General features: G+C 42.4%; 1 protein-coding gene across 2 annotated transcripts in view; it reads right to left on the bottom strand.

Annotated features, from left to right (window-relative positions):
• Positions 1-14,278, bottom strand: part of LDLRAD4 (low density lipoprotein receptor class A domain containing 4) — a 435,540-nt gene extending 421,262 nt beyond the window's left edge. Inside the window, exon 1 of one of the 2 annotated variants that reach the window (XM_027826292.3) lies at positions 13,903-14,278. The gene's annotated coding sequence lies outside the window, so the exon portion shown is untranslated. The remainder of the gene's footprint in view (positions 1-13,902) is intronic. The other variant, XM_037892893.2, reaches the window with a different exon arrangement.
• Positions 14,279-19,871: the final 5,593 nt, after the last annotated feature.

Genomic DNA, 19,871 nt, shown 5'->3' with positions numbered 1-19,871 from the left:
TGTCAAGAAATTAATCAGAAATAAAGGGGCTTAGTGACTGACTCCCATGGAGGAGACCAGATATAACTGAAGTAAAGTTGCATTGAGCTAGAAGGGAAGATTGCAAAGAAGTGAAAGATCTTAAACAAATAAAGTTAAAATAACAGAGGTTGAGAAAAGCCCACAAAACACAAGAGTTCTAGGTAGAGCTGGTTGGAAATTTTCCATTAGAACCTTTTTCCCTAGAAAATGCAGATTTGTCAAAAGTGGATTTTGTCAAAAGTTTCACGGAACCTTGTCCATTTCAACACAACTGAAAAAGCTTGTTTTGATAAGGTCAAAATTTCCGACATTGGAACATTTTGATTTTTTGTTTCAAAATTGTTTTTATTTCAACCTTTTTTATATTATAAATTATAATATAAAGTGGAAAACAAGAGTCAAATCAGATCAACCCCAAATGAAACTGGTTTAAGAATTTAATTTTGTGGGGAATTTTTAAAAAAATAAGTTTTGTTCCATTTTGGAATGGAAAAAATTCAAAAATGTGGATTTTCCCATGAAATGAAAAATCCAGTTCCCCCTTAGCTCTAGTTGTCGGTGAAGGTATCTTAACTCATCAGTGGCGACCAGGTACGGCTACACAAAGTTGCATACTGGTGAGACCAAGCAAAACAAGGTACTCCATGCTGCTATACAATATGGAGCAGGAGGATTAGCAGTGGTTCTTTGGCACCAGATAGTATTATTATGCTAAAAGCAATGAAGAAAAACTATATATATTTAGCACATATCATTGAAGAATTCCTCCAACTGGAAAACTTCACAGGAAGTACACGGCAAGAGAATATAGAATCATATAGACGCCCTTTAAAAGAACACACCTTAAGGAAATAAAATAGCAGGGATTGCTTCAAACACAGCATCCCAACTTCATTGCACACCCACAGTAGCTTCCAGCCACGCTAGTGTAGATAATCTTTCCTCCTACCTACCACAGGAGTTGCCATAAACCTCTCTCTTTTTCAGCACTCATCTTCTGAGCCTTTAGTAAACTGGCTTTTAGTCACTCTACACCCTCTGCACCCATTCTATGTTTTCGTCCTATCCCCTCTCTACAGTGCTAGGGGTTTTTCAGCTTGACAAAGCTACTGCCTTCATAGAAGCTTTTCAGAAAGTAGGAAAAAAAACCATGCTCAAGTCTTGAAATGAAGACTTTGACAGCCAAACATTAGAGTCAAAAGTGTTCTTTTAGAAGTCCCTAGCACCCTTTCCCCTTCATATAATCAGACTTTAAACTAAGAGAGAGGGGAGAACAACTGCCCCTCCTCTTCTTTAGCTTTGTTAAGTGGAGCTCCCCTCTTCCATGCTTGATGCTACGAGAGTTCCCCCTCCTACTCCAATCTGCATTCACCACAACCCACATTTCCTCTACCTAAAAATATCGCGCTAAGACTATCTCCAGCCCACAGGAAAGAGCTAAACTCACTTTCTGTGCTTCTTATCTCTCATCCCCTGCAGGTTACTGTCCTAAACCTTGAATTCTGCAAACTGATTCAAGCAGGAAGGGCTCTTACACCCACACAGAATCCCACTGAAATCAATGAAACTACACCGGAGTAAGAGTCCTTGCACATCGATTCTTTTCCAGGACTGACTCACTGCTTATATCTTCATTCAGATTTATGTTACTATTTTTCTGCTGTACAATTTTTTTTTTTAAGTATTAGAGACAGAATTACCTCTGCTCAAAGTACAGGAACAGATTTACTCATATAATTACCATTAATAAAATAAAATGTTTTATCCTCCAGGTTTCTATGTTTCCAGTAGACTTGTTGAGGCAGCACAGCCCTTACATATTGATCATCACAATAAAGAATCAAGCTGTACTGCTACCGAGAGCAGTTTTTCTCTCTTCTCAGCTCGACTGTTTGGCTGGTGGAAGGATTAGAAATCAGAGATCAGCCTAGACTTTGCAACAGAGACTTAGCCCCTTTAGCCTAAAAATAAACAAAGAAAGAGAGAGAGAGAGGCTGGAAAAAAGGATTGATTGATCCTGTGACAGCTGGTCCCAATGGGCACAATTTTACCACAAAAAGTACAAGCACCATCTGAAGTTTACAGGATTTATCTCCCCACAGCACATAATTCCTGTAGCTCTTAACTCTACAGGGTCATCTAAGAATACAAATATCTATACTATATATACACACACACATACACACACACTGCAGGCCATGGACACCTCAATAGTCTGACAAGCATTTCCATTAAGCAATAAGGTGAAATTTGTAAGCATCTAGTTTATACACCGTTATGCAAATTAGATTTCCAACTGCTGTTGCAGCAAATCCTCGTACAGCTCTGTGTGCTAAAATAAAACTTTAAGTCGTAGCAGCTTGACTGGATTCTACCTGCTTGTGAGGTCAGACCTGTTTCATGTGCAATCTATTGAGCCTTTCTCTACCCAGACGCCTAGTTTGCACAAGCTCCCTATCCAAGACGACGAGAGTATCATTAACAGTAGTCTCATCAGGACCGGGGAGCCCAGCTCCCTGGAGAAGATGAGCAGGTTGGGTTGACCAGAGAACAGACTTCCTGACGTTCTCCAGAATGGAGAGTTTCTTCTCCAAAGCGTGAAATTTGTGAGACCACTTACAGGGAGGAAAGTGGAGCTCTGCTGTGAAGAGACATCAAATCAAAGACAGAAGTCATTAAGCCAATGAGTTGCAGGACTGTCTGGCAGATGGATGGGTCTGTGAGGGCACCTTGGTTGCTAGTGGAACCATTTTCTGAAGCCTTGTCTGAAGCAGTCACATATAGCTCTCCCAAGCACTGACGCAAGCTCCCAGGTGGATTAGTTCTCTCTTGACGTCTTATTATAAATCCCTACAATGAAAGAAGGGAGCACATTTTTTTGAATCACAACACGGGTCTATGAAATAAATTTCACTTTTAGCAATTGTATAAATATGACAGAACAGAAAGCCTCCCTATTAGAGGTGGCGGCTGCTACAATCAGATTCTAGGAGAACATTCATGGAGTTGTGCTAGAAGAGCTTGGTGAAAACTGAAAGGACTGGGTGATCTTGAATCTTAAATATTTATGATAAGATGCTGAAATAGGTATTATGAAAGCGAGGCACCTTTCAGATCTGTAGATGCTAAAAGTTCTCTGTTGTACAGCTGCTACTGAGAACAAAGAGATTCTATCTGGAATTTCTTGTATTTCTAAAAAAGCAGTTTAACCATTTCAAATGCAAGACTTCTGAGGCTTCTATATCCTTCAGCACTAGAGAGTAAATGTCTTCATCTAACTTCTCAGAAGGGACAGGAAGACTAGCACAAATATCTAGGAGGAATGGGACACACTTGCTTATAAGTATGACTTTTGGCAGGGTTCAGGGACACATTTATTGAAATGAGGAAAACTGAGGTAAATTTTATGTAGTAACTCTCTGAAAAAAACAGCAAGAACCCATTTGTTGGATAGTTTTTTTCCCCCACTCTGAGAAAATAGTAAAACTACCCATCCAGACTACACGAGAACAAGTTTAGGGGAGTCAGAGTGTAGCAAATGCAGGAAGTCAGAAACTGCAAATACTGGAAGGGGGACCTCCCAAGCATCGTCTCTTGTCCCTTCAATATATACTGTAGCTCACCAAGTCACAAACTGGGAAGATCTATGAGGCTGGTATGATCTTCTAAAGAAGTTTTTCAACTTTTAAGCAGAAATGGACTGGCCAATCTTGGAAATATCTGAACTTGTATAGAGTTAAAAAAAAAAAATTCCCTGCTTTAAAACTATTTTATATAGGCCACCCCAAAAAGTATACTTACTCAGAGTAGTAGGGAGAGGAGATTTAGGTTGTTCCTAAACTCAGTGTCCAAGGAGGTTTATCAGCTACTGCTCCACTGCCCATGGGTTTAGCAAATATAAAGAGGTGTCAGCTAGAAAAGCAGTAGCTAAAGTGACATGATCCAATTTGTCTCTTTCTCCTCCTCTCAAGGGAGGCTAGCACCTTCTCAACATCCTTAAATGAGATAATAAGAGCTCTTGTGACAAAAACAAATTAAAGCTGCTCCCAAACCCTTAGATTATGTATTTTGTTAAGACAGAAGCTATCTTCTTGTCAGATGGTTACATAGAGAAGAAGATGCTCCATGTAAGGAAACACAACGTATCTTAGAGCACCCTGCAGTATAGGGATGGTTTTTGGCAAGGAGACCCAGTTCTTTTTCCTCCTTGCAGAGCTTATACGCATTTTGCCCAAAACATCAATCCTTTCCTCTAATAGGAAACAGTACAGAAATCTCTTTTCTTTTTGGGAAGGCAGTAGGTGTTACAGAATCCTCAGACAAGCGTAATGCTTGACTACTACTCTAAGTGGCTCATGCCCTGGCCTTTGCATTCAAAAAAACTCCTCAGAGAGACAAGTTCAGAGTCGGACACCAAAGAAGATTATGACATTTTCCCTTCTTCCTCTGAATCCCACAGGGATGTATGCCTGGGTTTACTGTAGTTAGGTTGACAGGGTGAGGGGTAAATGAAGGGGTGGAAAGGGACACTAGGTGGTGGAAGCTTGGACTCACTGAATGTCTTGTTTAGGTTAACTCTGGATTGAAAAAACAATGGGGAAGAAAAAGCACTAATTGGAAGCCATGAGAGCCTGACAGGAACATACGAACTCACCTGAGATGCACCTTGGGGGGAATAGTATGGGAACTGGCAGGGGCTTTATCTTCTGCCTGTAGGTCTTGTCAGAAGTTAACACAGAGCCTGTGGGAAAGGGAGGAGGCACAAGCCCCACCTTACTAGACTCTACAGCTGGCTGGGTATTGGACTGAGGGTAAAACCCAACACATCTCTCTCTCACTTACACACACACACTCACACAACATTATGCATTGGACACTGCGGGAAGAGCAGTTTGTAAAGACTCTTTCTTTTCTCTATTACATTTTCTCCCATGCAACTTTTGAAGAAAAAAAGCTCTCATATGAACACCTGTGCATCAGCAATTGTTCCTCACTGAGGCAGACCAGAAACATGTCCATAGTCACTTGTTTGGAGTGGCAAAGAACTGCATGTCTCCTCCACCTAAGTTCTGCAAATATTCAGTTTCATTTTGCTTAACACTAGTCAAATCCTGGGAGGCCAGGCATCTGTTAGGATGATGTGTGGAAGAGCAGCACAAAAACTAAAACAAAACAAAACTTTGTTTTTTAAAAAGCGTTTGTGAATTTCAATTCTCATGACAGGTGTCAGCTTGACAACTCTGGAAATCAAATCAGGCACAGCACAAGCCACACCAGCCACTACCCAAAACGTTCTTCAATTCTAAGCTAAAAGAGATGAGGCCGTGAAGTCACTCTTGACAGACTATTGCCTCTGCTGAAAATGCCAACAAAGGTTTCATCGATTTAAGATACTTTAAGAGCAAAAAGGACCATTACAATCTGCTAGTCTGCATAGCACGGAACATAGAATTTCACTGAAGAATACTTTCTGCAGTGGAAGGAATTCTTCTCCCCCGCTATGGAAGTGAACATATTGAACAAAATAACTTGTGGTTAAATGAGAGCAGTAAGTGCTAGCTGTAACAGTAGCATTTAGATCTGAACATGTCCTCTCTTTTAAACAAAAACATCTACATTCAGGAAATCCCATAGAATAGCTTTACCTAACCCTACTGGTGAGGGCGCACAAATGCATACTTTCATACTAATCCTTGCTCTAGGTGTCAGAAAAAAGACAGGCAACTTTTACAGGAGTTTACATGTCATAAGTCAAAATGGCTCATTCTTTAATTAATGCATACACTATAACAGCTTCACTCCAGTCTTACTGGTAGAGGAGAGGTGTTGAATAGACTGCTCTGCAATATCTTTCTTGTGTCTCAGTCACAGAGCGTCCCTTCATGAAACAGAAGAATGCGAATAGTTTTTAGGTATGAGAAACCAAAACTGTAACCATTTCAACACAGCTACGCAATAAAAAGAGGTTACTTAATACCCCTCCACCCTACACACACACTTTCATTCTAACATCCTTTGGAACCCAGCAGGGTGGGAATTCTATTTTTAAAATTAAAAAGTTGTTACAATAAGTATCATAATGATGGACACCAAATGAAGATGAAAAACAAGATACGGTAACCTTATATCAGAATATAACAATGTGATGCTCAGATAGTCACTAGACCAGTGAAACATCGCTAACTTTAGGAGTATGAATAAACATAGAATTCCTCATAAGGAGGACATTCTGTTCTCCTGCTGGGAAAGTTTAGGGCATTTACTCTATTTATAAGTTCACAATTATTCTAACGCTTCATAAGAACTTCATATTCTGCTCCAAGATCATAACCAAACAGATTTCATGTTCATAGTCCTAGAATTGTGATAGAACTATTCAGCTGCAAGGATCTTCAGCCAGACACAAATGTTCAGACCACACTAAACCTTACTAAAAAAAACATAGACAACCTTAGAGCAACATACAGACTAGAAAGCGTTACAGTCAAAGTGAAATATTAATGTCAGAAAATTATGCAGGAGATGGGAAAAGTATAAGATGTAATGCCTGCACCTGGTATTTTACATACACAATAGCAAATTCAAGGTTTCATCTTTACTGTTTTTGAAAGGTCGACTTTGGGCTATGTTATAAAATACTGTGATATTTTCACTTCTTTTATTTAAAATTAAATTAATCTATTTAACATGAAAGAAACACGTCACTAGCTGGTGCCAACCATAATGAATGGACTGCAAGTACTATCCCAATACATCTTCATTCTCATCTGCAACAGAATGTTGCTGTCTCTTTTCTATGATATATTGCCCCTCTTATTTGGAACTGGTCCTAAATGAATGGTTGATTTGGAAATTTTGGCACAATGTCCACCACTACTAAGATGAGACCATGAAGCTTGTTTACTCATGGGAGAATTCTGAACCACTGTGCACGTACAGAATTCATGTTCCCGGCAGATTTCTTTGCTTCCCTGCAGAAAAATTACTTCTGATAGGGAAGCAAAGGGAAGCCACAAAAGTGGTCATGCACCCCTCCCTGGTAGTGCAGGCACATTGGTTTGGGCACTTGGAGTAGCCTGCAGAGATGTAAATTACCACTGGGGGGGCGGGGCTAGGCGGGCTTGCATGCATGGGGAGATGTCAATCACTGCTGGGAGGTGGGGGTGGGCACGTGAGCGAGCAAACGAGACTTTGTCCCTCTCACTTACTATTACAGCATATCCGGCGTGGAGGGACAAGGCTTCAGGGTGTTTCTAAGGAGGTTGGTGTGAGGCAGGCTCTGTCCCCTCCGGCAGAGCAGAATGTAGCAGCCTGCCTGCTTAGTGAATTGTTTCCATTGTTCTTAGTGACTTCCCCCAGGAGTATAAAACAGGTATAAAAGAGTTAAGGCTCCTTTACATTGCCAGAATGGTGTAAAGGAGCCTTATTGTAAATGACAATATGGCCTGACAAATGCTTATGATGCTTTAGTGATGAGAACTGGTCTAAATTTTTTGACTGAAAAATTTTCGTATCAAAATGCGCTTCATGAACTGTTTATTACTGACCTTTCTGGAGATGGTCAGTAGCCAATATAAATTGTGATGTGATTCCCCATCCCTCACTTGCTCTTCAGTTGCCTATGACGTAATATGAGCATATGGCTACATATATTCCTTGACTAATAACTAGAAATAAAGGGTCAAATCTAACTACATTACTATTAGACAAAGGGGATTTGGGGATTTTCTCCAGTGCTCCCCACTCCCTTTCTCCATCCACTGTATTGTAGTTTAAATAAATTACCTAAATAATTGAAATTGGTGTGATTATATTGCATAATTTAGACAAATAAAATATGCAAAATTTTAAAATATTGTGTGCAGAATTTTTAATTTTTTGGCACAGAATTCCTCCAGGAGTACTTGCTGCACCTGTCACATAGCCAACTAGAAATCTACATTGGCAGAGATCAAAGTACATTATACCACCAACAAAGAGCTCCACACAACTGTCTCAGTACTCCCCACGCATTTCCCTCTCCCTCTATTGGTTCATTCTGGGACATATACACCTAAACACTCACAGGTCTATCTGTATTACATAATCATGTCAAAAATGCCAGGAGCTCAAGATGTAAAGAGGACATAATTTAGTTTTATCCAGAACAAGCCTACAAATAGAAATGGGTGCTGCTTTACGTAAGGCAGAGTGAAGCTCATGTGAGGAAGGTTCAAACTTGGGATCAGAATCCTAAAAAACAGCTACAAAATATAGGATGGATATATTTACTGAACTGTTACAACCAAATTATATGTATTTCTGAACCAAGTCACACAGTTCTCATCAGAGAGCAGAAGACTTGCCATGAGGCAAAACGTAAGCAAACACAACCACCGCAAGCAAGGGCACATCACAGGTTTGCAGTGACTGTGTGTCTTTCAGACAGCAGTAATTTATTTATCCCCGTCATGTAACTTTAACAGTCTGTCTGCCTGGTTCTTGGCAAGCACTGACTTGCACTGTCACAAACTGTCTGACAGACAGAGTTTCTTAAATGCTTTTCTGTTTTAGCAAACAACAAAACTTCATAAAATAGCTATCATCTCCCATTCTTCTTCCATGCCCTCCCCACTGACCAAAAAAGAAAAAAAAACCCACATAAGAAACCCCTCACAAAATAATCCCTATACCAGTTCTGCCACAAACCAGGGTTATTTTAATTTTACACGTCCACATTTTTGTGCATACAAAGCTTTCAGAATCTGGTGGAGAGGATTTCTGTGAAGCTTAACTGCAAAATACAGTAATTAAAAATTAATAATGGGTGTGGGCACGCAGCTTCCCCGCCCCTCCTCCCACCACATACACACTCCCACCCCCAAACTTCTTTGCTGTTGTTCATGTGGATTTGTGCCAGACATTCTGCATCCTCATTAAGTGGTGTCTGGCAACCTGCCTGAGTTTTAGTGGGTTCTGGGAATGCCAATATATTAACCAGAGGACTTTTCGCATTACCCTTTAGAGTTTTTATTCTAGAAAAGTCAACCATTTGGCACAGTGCAAAATTATTTCATCCGGGAAAGCTCTCAGTTGCCAATCTTAAGAGAAATTACATTTAGATTCTTTGTCATTTCCAAGCCCTCCATCTGAAAAACAAGCTCGGTGGAAAGAAAGTGCCTCACAAATACAATTTTAAAAGCCAAAGTGCCATTTTTAATAGGATTTCAAAGAAAGGAATCCAGATGTGAACAATATTGAGATCCATCATAGCACACACAAAAAGATTAATTTTCATTTCCTTATCTTAATTAGGAAGAAGAAACTTGCACAGTATTACTCCGGTAATTAAAGATATTACAGGTGCCTGCATATTTCCTGTGCCTAACTAAGTTATTGACATGAAAAGTAACTAACAAAATACACTACCTACAGTATCCCCAATCAGTGCCTATACTAGTGAAGCATTTTACTAAATGCATATATATATATTATACACAAAGATGTTTAGGCCACAAAAAACTAATGATTTTGTACTCAACATATAATCTTCTTTAATCTACATACATATACAATTGTCTGTAGGGTTTGGTAGTCAGCAAATAAGACACTAAAATGAAGTGTTGACATTTTTCTTTCATATGTGTAGCACAACTGAAAGAAATTTTAACTGCTCTTTATTGGAACATTCATTTTTTTGTGTACAACACACGGGAAAAAGTAAATCCATGAACCATACATTTATCTCATTTACTTTAACTTCTCCTGCTTCATTGTGCTTTGAGCCAGATCCTGCAGTCCTACTAAGCCAGAGGTACTTACCTGAATAGTCCCATTAACTTCAATGGGACTACTAAACTAAGGGCTGCAGGGCAAGTCCCTTGGTACCTCTCCTCAGTAGCACTGAAGACATTGCTATATACTGGCCATCAATTACTTTGTTCTCTGTATAATTCTGGTTTGGGCAAGAGTTTGCTGAATGAATGGCAGAACTCCAAGATGTAATCTCCCCTCGACAGTGAGCAGGTCACCCAAGGATCTACAAAATTACAAACCAAATTAACTCAGAATTTCCCATTGTGTCCAGAGGGGTAACTACCTTAGCAGACTGCTTCCAGGTCTCAATGTGCCAGGCAAGACAGCTATTTTTAGAAACAGTCACCAGCTGGGTAATAGAAAAATGTGTATGAATGTTTACACTGAGGGAGTGGATTCTCAACAACTGATGCACCAATGTACTGGCACAAGTTCCTTTAACAAGCAGCTGGTGCTGGCAGGGCGCCATTGAAGAATTCAGCAGTTATGCACACCAAACCTGCAAAAAGACTGCACTAAAATCTCCTAGAAGTGTATAGAGTCCCTTTCTGTTATTGACAGGCATGCTCATACGTATATGCATAAAGTTGTTCTGAATTACAAGCAACTTCAGCTAGCGTAAAACTTTTCCAAGGCTAATCATCGGGCAAAAAATAAAATGCAATAGCATTTCATGTTAACATATGGAATGTAAAAGTGCGTAACTCTTTAAAATTGTGCATTTCTCTTAAAGTTTACACTGAATAGGAAGTGTTTTTTAAAATCTAGGATGATTTTCATAGTAATTTTTTACATTCAGACAGCATTCTACATCCTGAAGGGATACCAAAGGCCTGTTCATATACAGCACCACTTGAGTGCTGCCACTTCTTGGGTAAAGGGCAGGAGCCAGACAGATAGACACAACAGAGCATGTTGTACAACAGCTAAGGAAAAGGAAGGAATGGAATTCTGGTCAAGCAAACTGGGGCAAAAAAACTTTTCCAAGAATGTCATGGCACTTTTAATTTACACACACAAAAGACAATAACTCAGCTTTTAAGGTCTCATCTGAAAGATCTTACCTATAAGGAACTGCACATAACTCTGTTTAGCTCCCTCAAAATGATGAAAGGATGAGTTATTTCAAGATTTTCCAGTAATATTTTTACTGATAAACATTAAGCCTCCCAAAAAGTTTGGACAGTTGTATCTTATCCTGGAATCCAATTTTCTTCTTGTTTCCCCAAATATTCTTATATGTCCAAGACACTGAAACATAGACTCAACTTCATCCATCAAAAATTGTGTCAGAGCCTGGAATGTTTCAATTAATGCAAGCCAATGGACTGATCTTACATTGTTAACTCATTGTGTGTCTTACATTTATCATCATTTAGCTTTGTATGGGCACCTCAGGTTGCTGAAAGAGAACACACTGAGATGCATTATGTACGTGCAATAGCAATCTTCACGTACTCACGTGGCAGAATTTAATACATAGCCAAAAACACAGAACATATAAAGATGTATTTTATGTATATACACATGTGTAGATATATATTTGACACACTGCAGTTAAAATTCTCTTACTACTGACTTTGTGGCATACTCAGAGTAACTCAATACTCAGTGCTGCATCACCAGTACAGATATAGATGTGGAGAACATTTTGTCACTATTTCAGCTGGCAGTGAAGTGGGGACATTCATCAGTTAATAGACTGTCTCCCCTCAATGTCTTTCCAGCAAAAGAGTCCCTTTTATTTCTAACAAGATGAAGCTACAGTGTCTGCATGCTTGCTAGTGGCAGCCTGCACCATCACCAGAGAGCTCCACTTAGCAGTGCATCAAAACGAATATCATTTTATTTAAACCAATTTTGGACTGCTATGAAATGCAAAGCCATTAGAATGTTATCCTAGAAAATAAATTAGCAAGTGGGGGCAAAACAAAACTCTGTCCAATTAAAGACACTTAGGGTTTGAAAACTCTAATGCAGAAAAACATTTCCCAGCAGCAAATGTTATTGTAGTTATCCATCATATTAGTTCATCAACTTTCCCTGAAGTCTATTCTTTTTAGATTGCTGTATAACTACCAGTAACTGTCCCTCTGCTTTCTTATTGCTGAAATACTTCTGACCTGTTGGCTAACCTGAGAAATGAGATCCTGCATATATTTTTCTCTACACCTTTATGCGATGCACCTTTTCCTTGCATAAGCACTTTAAAAAAATTAAGTCTTTTTAAAACAGATCCTTTCTAATTAAATATGACTCTGTCCTAATTGAAAAAAATATTACTCTAGGCATTCTAAAATTATACATTTATAATTCCAAATGCCCTTTTCAGTATCATATAAAATTACTTACCTGATTTTACTGTCATGCACAATCACCACCAGTTACACATAAAAGAATACATTTTGCTCAACCTTGAACATTACAGAAAAATCCTCAATTTAGACCACACATCATCATAGATGTACAGTTTAAGACCACTGAACACAGGGAAGTTCTTTTCTGGTTTTGCCTGTTTCCTGTTTATTCCATCGTGAGGTTCAAAAGAAAATAACTAAAATATGTATTTTATCCATTTAAATTTCTCAGCAACTATTATATGAATATTATACATACATTCACATATAACAGCAAAATTAGCTTCCCAGTTCATGCCATAAACTTCTGATGTTCCTACTCCAGGGGTTCTCAATCTGGGGGTCGTGACCCCTCAAAGGGTCACACAGTTTTTATATGGGGGGTCGTGAGCGGTCAGCCTCCATTCCCAAATCCCACTTCGCCTCCAGCATTCATATTAGTGTTAAATATAAAAAAAGTGTTTTTAATTTATAAGGGGGATCGCACTCAGAGGCTTGCTGTGTGAAAGGGGTCACCAGAACAAAAGTTGAAGAACCACTACCCTACTCAATGCCATCAAGGTAGATCAGAGATACAGAGAAGGCTACATTAGACTTGTGCTAATAGGTGGAAAAGAAAACAAACAAACAGATTTCAGTCAATAGGAGTCTATTTTCCATGAGTTCAACAGATACAAGCAAATGCTTATCTGCTCCCTTCCATCCGGTAAAAGTTGTCTGCATGGGTCTGTTGAACAGTTTTCTTTACAGTACAGACACCTCTGTTATAATCTTTCTTCTTCAGGGCAGCACAGGATTGATGTAGCAGACCTGCCATTTAATATTACCTCACTGTGCTAGGTAAAATTAACTCTTCATAGCAACAGATGAATAATCCTTACATTTTGTATGAATATTTTAAGTACCCTCCTGAAGGAACATGCTGACAGAGAGCAGATTGGATAATATAACTCTAGTTTTGAAGCCTGTTCTCTTCTCTGAAAAGCTTCAGTGAAGCCACCTTTATAGTGACCTATGCTGAAGCACCCCAATAAGTCCCCCCCTCATCTGCATGCAGCATCCCAAACCAAACCAATCCATTCAGCCCACAAAGCAAGACAAACAGATGCACGATACATTTCCAGATTTCCCTTCAAGGATGAAGAACACAAACACGCTGGAGGGAGGAGTGAAAGACGGTGATTCCACACGCGTAGACAAAACCCTCCAGACAACTGTGTCAGAGTTTTGCAAGGATGACCCCCCTCCCAAAAAAAAATCCAACTAAAAGGTGGAATATCATCATCGCCTTTGATTTAAAAGCCATGTTCACCTTACAGCCGGTCATTCCTTCCCACGCAAACTAAGCCCCCACTGACAAGGTAACACGAACAACAAAGGGGCGCACAGGGCAACCGTTTAGTCCCCTTTGCCGCTTGCGCTCCAGCCCCAGAGACACCTCCTCCAGAGCCCACTCTCCCAGCAGGCTGGGTCGCCGCAACCCCGGGAAGGCAGCGCCGAGCCAGTGCAAACGACCGGCAGCTCCTGCACACTCACCCGGGCTAAAAAGCCGGAACCCAGCCCTCTCTCCCCGTGCGCACACCCAGGTGTGTCCGCAGGCGGCTGGAGCGGCAGGCTGGCTACCCACCCACATGCGGTGCGCCCCCCACCCACGGGCACACACGCGCGGGTCACAGGGAAGCCACCTTTCCACAGCAACCTGGGGCTTGTCTCTTTAAGAGCCGCGGACCTTAAACGTGGGCCTCCCCGCACTTTCCCAGGCACTTTCTGGCTGCTGCAGCAACTCCCCGGCTCACAGGGGCTCCCGCCGAGCTGCATCCCCGGGAGCAGCAGCGCCGGCTCCAGCCCCGAGGCGGCCGCCGAGCGAAGGGGAGAAATGCCCGGGCAGGCGCTGCCACTCACCGCCTCTCCGAGCCCTGCCGCCCCGGCGCGGGGGGTGTCTCAGGCAGAGCCCAGGCAGCGCCGGCCGCCTCCCGCTGTCTGTCTCCAGCGGCGGCTCTGCGTGCGCTCAGCCCGGCTCTGCCTCCAGCTCATTCCCAGGCTCGCCTCCTTCCCCCGCCTCCCCTGGCTGCTGCCTGTCTGGCTCCCGGTGACAGGCAGCCGGAGAGACGGGGAAGGAAGCAAGCTGCGGGGGGAGGGGAAGCTTCCTGCCCAGCCCCGCCGCCGGTATTCACAGGCCACACTGACATCTGCTGGGCGGGATGGGCCACAGGCGGGGGCCACCCTCCAGGCCGGGCGCCGCGATCCGGAAGAGGGGATTTATTGGGACCTGCCCTCACATCAGGCCAGGGCAGGGCTTGGCACTGCACGGGGGGTCCAAACCGGTGTCCATGCCTCAGTGCTTGGAAGGGTGTTACAGACTGCGAAAAAAGAACAGGCCTCCTTGCGGCACCTGTGAGACTAACAAATTTATTAGCGCATAAGCTTTCCTGGGCTACAGCTCACTTCATCGGATGCATGCGGTGGAAAATACCGTGGGGAGATTTATATACACAGAGAACATGAAACAATGGGTGCTGCCATACACACTGTAAGGAGAGCGATGAAACTCTCTGCTGTCAAAGGTCCCACATGCCCTTTCCCGGCTCTGCTGATAGCCTCTTGGGCCTTACCTCCCAAATGCAGTGACCAGCACTACAGTGGCTCAAATGTTGATTCACCCTTATTTGTACCTCTGCTCCATCCTGCACTACTTCCATAAAGTGGGGTCATCGCATGCTTGACGTGCCACCGGCAGCTAATGCTGCTGTCCTTTGTGCCTATGCTTGTTAAGCATGGAAATTTTCATAGATAACCTCCCCCTGTCAACAAAAATCCTCTTAATTGCTTAATATGACGTTTCTCCTCCCTAAAAGAAGGCCACCCTCCATACCAAATCCCCTTTTCTTGCCAAAGCACATGACCCACTCAATTGCCCTTCCCCACCCAGGGTGTAGTTCCCCAAGTTCCTTCCCTGCAATTAGTCTACTGGATAATTTTAGATAAGACGTACTGTGTGGGGCGGGGAGCAAATAGTAACAAATGGAGATGGTGAAGAATGACAAGAGTTACAACTGTAAGATTACTGTGTGCATTTCCGATGGTTCAAATGTGTTTAGGGGAATTTTTGTTTGTTTTTATTTGTGGGGCTGTGTTTTGTTTGCTTTGCTTTTGCTTTTTTTGTTTTGTGTTTTCTTGCTTGCTTTGTTTTGTTGCTTGATTTTTCTGCTTCCCCTTTTTGTAGGTATTGTTTAAGATGTGAGTTGTAAGGCTAGAGTGGGATGCACCAAGGATAGTGATTTGGCAGATCAGAATTGAGAAGGCTTTCCATACCTACATAGCATAATGGTAAGAGGCACACAAATTATTGTGGGAGATGCAGATGAACAGAGCATCCAGGCCAGAATTATAAATAAAGGAAAGGGGCCTGGCTGCCATGCAGAAAAGACAATGCCTGATACCTAACAGTTATGCAGGTCTTGAGAGTAATGCAAGCAGTTTGAACTAGATGGAAAATGTGAACTAGTAGAGGGAATCCAAGAAAGGGGCATACAGGGTCAGATTGACACTGACAAAGATAATTTTAACATTCATATTTTGGATGAAATAGAGCAAGGAGCAATAGGAGTGTTAGGTAGCCCAGAGAAGGTAGATTGCATCAATCAATCTGATATCACCATGGATTTTCAACCTGGAGGTCTCAAACAGTAACCAGAAGGTCACAACTACCCTGCCCTTCCTATGGAAAAGGTTGAGACACCTTGCTCACTCAATGCTTCCCCTACTGGCTCAAATTGGCAGAGCTCCAGTTTTAAGTCCTCTAAATAGATGCCTCTGTATTTTGGAGCTGAAGGTCAAGAGTTCTACACTCCCAAGCACAGACTATCCTCAGCCCTATCCTCCTCAATGCCATTGCAAAGAGAAAGAAATGCAGATTGTGTTTAAAGTCCTTCACTTCTGTCACGGAATTTTACCAAGTCCCCACAGGCACTTCTTTAATCCAAAGAAAAATTCTTGAAACATAACAAATCACCCACCCTCTAACAGATTATCCCCATGTACAGATTCTGGAGCAGAGGTCAGATTGCTGAGGGATTTTGCTTCTTAAAAAAGGAGACAGGATATAGGGAAAAGTGGGCTATTTCTGCTTGCCATCACACAGAAAACCAATCTCCATCCTGATAAGTACACAATGAATAGCAACACTTCTCATGTATCTTTAGCAGGTATGGGCAGGCATAAACTGATGTCATATATTAGACATTCAGTAATGGGCCAGATTACACTCTCAGATGCACCAGTGTAACCAAGAGTACAATATGGCCCTATTTGATTAATATCTAGGGGTGGATGAATGAAAACAAGTTTGAGTTCATGCTATAACCACAACATTCAGCAAAGGTGAATGGAAACAACCCCCCCGCCCCGTATTCTGGCAATGACTTTTGCCTTTTACCACTGTTACAACTCGAGGGAATTTGTGCCACTACTTTACTGAATCTCTATCATGCCAAACTCACACAATTTGGTTAAGCCAAGTAGGTTGTCAAATGACTCCTTTGGTTCAGCAATCACCCAAACTGCTCATTTAGCCCTAACACACACTTTATAAGTATTATTTATAGCTAATGAACACTTAAAATACTGGTATTTTTCTAATGTTTTTAACTTCTTTCATCCTTTTCCTTCTTTCTAACTTTTCACAGAAAAGGCTAGAGTATGAGGTTGAGAGAAATATGCAAATACATTTTCACAGTGTCACACATTTTTCATCCTTTTTTTTTTTTGGAGTTAACTTTTGAGCCAGTGAAATTTTCCTATTTGAAAAATGTTATGGACCCAGGATGGTTTACCAGACCAAAGTCTACTTTTGACTCAAAGGTTTATATGCATTTCAAATTTCACACGAAAGTATGATGGCAGGCTTCTTTTGGCAATTTGGGCTTCTGCAAGGAAGATTGGGAAAGGAGCAATACAGGGACAGTCACACATGCACTGATAATACGTTGTTTTCATTGGCATATGCCAGGAGAATGAGAATGGAATACCCAGAGAAGTAGACAAAACAGAAGTCCATTCTTGAGACACTGTGATGTTAGCACCTGGAAAGAGAACAGCTGTTACTAGATATTTTTGCAGCGTGGAAGCAGGGATTCACACAAAAAAGAAGACTGCTCTTCTTTGTGTCAATCCCTGTTCCCTCACTGCAAAAATACACTGGAGGATCATGAGCTCTGGCTGCAGTGTGGAATACAGAGGTCCATCCTGCTGGTGCCTTATGGAAGGTGATGTGGGTGGTCAATGTGTCTAAGGTCTGGAGAGAAAACAGCTAATACTCACTACTAGTTAGGCACCTCCTCTGGGCCCAGTGCTGATCCTGCCACTGAAAGCCCCTTTGCCCCTACAAGGCAAAGGATGCAACAGGCTCCTATGAGGCGAGACAATCAAGGAGGCTAGTATTTCAGGTAGTTGGAGTCAGAGGAGTGAGTTTGAGACTGAGGACATAATGGATGTTGGTTTTGGTTACTGTTATGGTGTGGGAGTAGATGACTTGGCCTGTTTCCAGCCAGGAAACCACAAGCAATATATTCTAAGTATTACTGATTCTTATGATCTGTAACACTACGAGTTCAAGGGAGATCCAATTCAAAACACAGAAACCACAGCACAAACATAGCTAAATTATGTACAGGAGCACATACCAAACCAGTCTCACTACAGCTAAACTACAAGTAAAAGCATGTTGCAAACCACTCTAGCCATAACAAAACTACATCTAAATCTATCACTAGGAGAATTTTAGGTTTGGAATTTGGGTGCTCATCTTAACTATTTTACCCCAGCAGGCCACACAACCTCTTCTCCCTGCATGTGGCTTACTGCCTGGAGGGCCATAATGACAGACCTTTCCCCCAAATACTGCCGATCATCTTTTCCTGGTGCTATCTTGCAGAAAAAGACTGCTGGCCTGCTGTCCCCTTCTGGCATCTGTGGGTGGATTACTCTTCACCTAATGTTGTCCAGAGGCCATGTCATAAATATAAAGGGAAGGGTAAACCCCTTTAAAATCCCTCCTGGCCAGAGGAAAAATCCTCTCACCTGTAAAGGGTTAAGAAGCTAGGATAACCTCACTGGCACCTGACCAAAAAGACCAATGAGGAGACAAGATACTTTCAAAAGCTGGGGGGAGGGGAAAACAAAGAGTCTGTCTGTGTGAAGCTTTTGTTGGGGACAGAACAGGAATAGAGTCTTAGAACTTAGTAAGTAATCTAGCTAGATATGTGTTAGATTATGATTTCTTTAAATGGCTGAGAAAGTAAGTTGTGCTGAATAGAATGGATATTCCTGTCTGTGTGTCTTTTTGTAACTTAAGGTTTTGCCTAGAGGATTCTCTATGTTTTGAATCTAATTACCCTGTAAGGTATTTACAATCCTGATGTTACAGAGGTGATTCTTTTTATTGTTACTTCTTATTTACTGTTTCTTCTATTAAAATTCTTCTTGTAAGACCTGAATACTTTTTTCATTGTTCTTAAGATCCAAGGGTTTGGGTCTGTGGTCACCTATGCAAATTGGTGAGGATTTTTACCAAACTTTTCCCCAGGAAGTGGGGTGCAAGGGTTGGGAGGATTTTTGGGGGAAAGACGTTTCCAAACAACGCTTTCCTAATAAAATAAACCCAGATAAACGTTTGGTGGTGGCAGTGGAAGTCCAAGGGCAAAGGGTAAAATAGTTTGTACCTTGGGGAAGTTTTAACCTAAGCTGGTAAAAGTAAGCTTAGGAGGTTTTCATGGAGGTCCCCACATCTATACCCTAGAGTTCAGAGTGGGGAAGGAACCCTGACAGGCCACTAAGAAGGGCCAACTACACCCTCAAACCCGTATGGTCTCTGCAGCAGGAGGAGATAAGCAGTCTCCCCACTGACAATAGAGGAGGAAGCAGTACAGAACTGCTCCCTGTTGCTGGTGCAAACAGTTATTTCCCCCACCCCTTAATGAATGGTTCAGGGAGACCATACCATATGCAGCTGGATGAATCAAACAAGTCTCAGCTGTGTAGACCAACTTTCTAATGGCACAAAACCCAAACACCCTTGTCCTGCCCCCTTCCCTCAGGCCCTGGCCCCGCCACTTGTCTGAGGCTCTGCCCCCCTTCCACCCCCCCCCCCCGTCACTTGCTCTCCCCCACCCTCCCTCACTCACTCATTTTCACCAGCTGGGGCAGGAGGTTGAGGTGTGGGAGGGGGTGAGGGTGTCAGCTGGGGGTGCAGCCTCTGGGGTGGGGTTGGGATGAGGGGTTTAGGGTTCAGGTGGGGGCTCTGGGCTGTGGGGTTGGGGCTGAGTGGTTCGGAGTGTTTGTGGAGTCTCCAGGCTGAGGCAGGGGGTTGGAGTGTGGGAAGGGGTATAGGCTCTGGGCTGGGAGTGCAGCCAGAAATGAGGAGTTCAGGGTGCTGGAGGGGGGATCTAGGCTGGGGCAGGAGGTTGGGGTGCAGGGATGGTGAGGGTTCCAGGCTCTGGGGTGAGGCCAGGGATGAGGGGTTTGGGGTGCAGGAGGGGGCTCCAGGCTGAGGCAGAGGGTTTTGGAGTGTGGGAGGGAGTTCTGAGCTGGGGCAGAGGGTTGGGGTGCAGGAGGATTTCAGGGTGTGGGCTCTGGAAGGAAATTTGGGTGCAGGAGGGGGCTCAGGGCTATGGTTTGGGGCACAGAATGGGGTCAGGGCTC

This window comes from Chelonia mydas, chromosome 2 (genome assembly GCF_015237465.2).
Source record: "Chelonia mydas isolate rCheMyd1 chromosome 2, rCheMyd1.pri.v2, whole genome shotgun sequence".
NCBI classification, from domain to species: Eukaryota; Metazoa; Chordata; order Testudines; family Cheloniidae; genus Chelonia; species Chelonia mydas.
This window is presented reverse-complemented; position numbering and strand designations above follow the sequence as displayed.